The sequence below is a fragment of the Cupressus sempervirens genome, chromosome 3 (assembly GCF_028749045.1).
Source record: "Cupressus sempervirens isolate cs-2001-9-10 chromosome 3, ASM2874904v1, whole genome shotgun sequence".
Classification (NCBI taxonomy): Eukaryota; Viridiplantae; Streptophyta; class Pinopsida; order Cupressales; family Cupressaceae; genus Cupressus; species Cupressus sempervirens.
The window spans coordinates 554,379,778-554,383,844 of record NC_143120.1 but is presented as its reverse complement, the minus strand read 5'-3'; positions in this window follow the sequence as shown (position 1 = coordinate 554,383,844).

The window sequence follows — 4,067 nt, the reverse complement described above, 5'->3', positions numbered from 1 at the left end:
TTAGAATCCTTTAGAGGGCCTGCTCTCGGACAACCTGAGAGGAACGAACCAAGTGGGGACAAGCCGATTACCTGGCTCTTCCAACCCACTATAAACTCAAGGCTACCAAGAACACAAAACTTTGGTAGACGTAGTGTTTGTCTTTTCCTAGTGTGATCGCTTATGGGATTTTGACCATAGGGAGATCGCTAGGCAAGAATGCTTAAGGTACTCTTGTGATCGCGAGATCGATTACTCATCGCAAGGTGAGGTGTCCCATAATTGGGAGCAAGAAGAACACTATGAATGGAAGCCCTATCTAAACACCCTAAGTTAGTAACTACCTTTTTTAGCCGCTCAACTTCTTGGTGCAAGGATCGATCCTAGTGGACTACTCGCATCACCCCAAGATTTACACTCACCATATGTGTTCCCTTAGTTGTGCTTATGGCACTTCTATGACAAAGCCAATATCTCTTGTGGGCAACCACTTGGTGTGAGGTGAAGGAGCATCAAGCGTGGGCCAAGTTGTTGAGTAATGAACCATGTCCTTTAGGTAGATATTACTTGATGTGTTCTCAAATGTGGTATACCAGTGAAAATCTTTTGAACATACACATGACGATAATTCTAGGAAATTTTTTTTGAGACGTCACATATGCTTGTATCATGCAAGGTTGCTTTGTCCCTTGCTTGATTGTTTGAAAAATACTCCATGTGTCACTACCTTGCTTGGAAAGAAATTGCTTTTGAACATAAAACTTGCTATGCTATCAACTATTGTCAAACTTTGTCAACCAAGTCAAAACATCAAATGCAAACATTTTCTTGTGTTGCTTGGTAAGGGGAGTCTCATCATTTGATTTTGATTTTCTATGTCTCTGGTTCTTGAACATGCTTAAAGTGGCTCTTTGGTCTTAGTGCTCTTGGTCTTTTTGTCTTCATGGTCTATGCATGCTTGCTAGTTATCCTTTTGCTAAAATGGTTACCTTGATTTCTTGACAACACTCTTGGGTTGGGAAATTTGTTCACTTGTCACCCTACTTGCTCTATCTATTTGGCTATTTGGGCATCTTGCCTAGCTATTGACTTGAGTCATTCATGTTGTAAGTTTCTTGGACATATTGTTTGACAAGTCACTTTAATCTCTCTCTACTATCTTGGCAAGTGAACACTCTACCTCCTTTAGTTTCAACATCAAGTTATCTTCTAGACTATTTTATGCTTGGCTGGAAGAACAAAAATAAGAAAAAGACAGATGCAAATCCCATTTGGAAACCCAGAGGCAATGCATCCGTTAATTCTCAGTATCAACCAGTATTAGGAAGACAGTCTTCTTCACTTAGTTCTGAATCCAAAACTACAAGACTCTTAGGAGGCATTTTCAGTACCCCATTACCAGATAAGAGAGTATTTTAGGACAAATATGTGTCCATAGTAGGAATTGCTTCATGAAGGCCCAATCTTGTAGTAGGTATGAACTATAGGCTAGGATTTAGGAGTTCATTTGATAATCCTTTTAATCCTAGAGTAGCCCCATATGTGGAACCAAATCTTATAGATCTAGATGATCTTGTTGACTCAAAAACTACTTTTGCAGATCCTAAAGAAGTGTATTCTGAGATAAGAGTTTTGAAGAAATGGATTGCTGAGGAAGATACTAAACGCATTCATCTTGAAAAAGAAAAGGAGCAAGCCACCTTGGATGCCATAATAGAAAGGGATGCTCTGCTAAGAAGGATGGCTACTCTAAAGGAGCATGATACAAAGTTAGAAGAAAATACCACAACTCTCCATACTGATGTATTTGGAGATGTAGACAATCTAAGAGCTAAAGTTCAGGAACAAGAAAAATGCCTGAATCAAAGGCAAGAACCAGTCATTGCTCAAGTCCAAGCCTATAAACTTGTTCAAGTGGACCTTGTAGAGCCCACTGCAAAAGCTCCAGATAAAGGGAAAGGCAAAGCTATAGGAATCTAAACAAATGAACCTCAAACTCTACCAAGAAAACCCATACAACCCTCCATGTCAAAATTAGATTTAGATCTAGAGAAGGCTAGAAAAGAGAAAGAAGATCTTGCAAAAGAGCTTGAGAAGGTTGAAAATGAAGCTCAAACTGTAGAAACTAGGAGAAAAATCCAATTCATAAAATCTAATTCTGCATTGGCTTCATGGCCCAATTTGTCTATCCCACCTACAATTTCTGCACTAGCTAGTGGTCCAATAATCTCAACTCAGGGAATACCCCAATTTGCTCCTGCCTCATCTTCCACTATTGGCACCCAAGTCCCATTTTTCCCACCTCAACAATCCCAAGCTACTCCTCTAAGTCAAGCTAATATAGCTAGTACCTCAAATGTTCTTGGTTTCTAGAAGAAACCTGTATACCTAGAAAAGTATAGACAAATAGCATTTGCTGGTATTCCTGGTGCTCCACATCCCATATTGTTTGATTTAAGAGACAAAGTGGTTAAGTTCTCTGAGAATAATGTTGTTACTGGTGAAGAATATTTGAGAATTTTCATTGATATGTTGAATGATTATGAGGTTGAACATGAAGATATGGTAATGAAATTGTTTGTGCATTCACTAACTTAAGATGCAAGGGATTGGTTTAGGAGGTTGCCCGATGAAAGTATCACCTCGTGGAATGACTTGGAGAAATTATTCAAGGAGCAATATGGAGACAACACTAATGTAGGATTCATGTTAAATGAATTCAAAAACATCAAGAAGAATCCAAATGAGTCCACATTTTATTTCAATGTAAGATTCCAGAAAGGTATGTACAGATTATTTCAAGTTATGAGGTTGAATGAAGATGTCTGTCTCACAACATATTTCAATTCTTTTGATAGCAAAATGGCTTATCAATTGAGGGATAAGGATCCCAAGACTTTAAGGGATGCCTGTAAAATTGCAGTAAATATAGAGAATAATAGGAAGGCATCTGGCAAACTGGGTAGGAGGGATGATCCAAAGCTTTTCAATCCTAAGAACAATAATAAAAGGGAGGCTGATAAAACCCCTATACGAAAGAAGCCAGAAGAACCCACTATAAGCCAGGTTTTGGAATTGCTTAAGAAGATGAATCCCACTAATTTTAATAAGACAAATATTGTTGAGAGAACTCCTATGAATAACAACAATTTTAATAGGCAGCCTAGAATGCAAAATTACCCTTACACCACTTAGTGGAAAGATGGTAAGCCGGTTCCAAATCAGACCCAAAATGTGAAGGATAAGGGCACTCCAAATCCCCTGCAAAGGAATACTATAAATATGAATGATGATGTACTATGGTGAATTATATGTCAATCACCTCATTCTGTTGATTATTGTGCTTTTGCTCAGTCATTTGCCCAGGGTCAAGGTGTGCAACCTGAAGAAGAAAGTGAAGAGAAAAGCCATGATGATATAAGTTGCAATATGGTAAGCATGTGTGATGATTTGATATATTTTGATTCAGAAGAGCCTAAAAATGGCATTATCAATCAGAGAATTGCTTATCATTTACATCATCAGCAAGTACTTTCAGATGATGAAGGGTATGATACAGATAAGGTGTGCATTACATCTTTTGATGTAGGTCTCACAAGCTTAAGAATGCCCTCCAAAGAGGAGATTGACAAAATTATAGGAGAAATGATTTCACAAGTCCATAGTAACTACAATTTGAGAAGTAGAACAGTAAATAATGATGCAGGAAAGCCATCCAGTGTATTCATCAAAGATATCACTCATAAGATGAATGATCAAAATAAGAAAGTCAATATAGATGTGCCTAAGATCAAGGACAATAAGGGTAAGAAATGGGAACCAAAGAAGAAGGTTCAATTTCAAATAAGTGAAGCAACAAAACTAGTTGTGCAACCAAAGAAATCAAAACTTGATACTATTAAGCAAATAGTGGTGCCTGCTGCTCAAAAGATTCCAACTCTAGGTACTCTTATAAAACCCACTATTGTTGAACCCATTGATATGATATCTATGTTATCTCAAATTACTATAAAAGTGCCCTTGTCTGAACTTCTTAGAATTGAAGAGCATAAGAACAAGGCTTTGTCATGGTTGGGTGGAATAGGAAA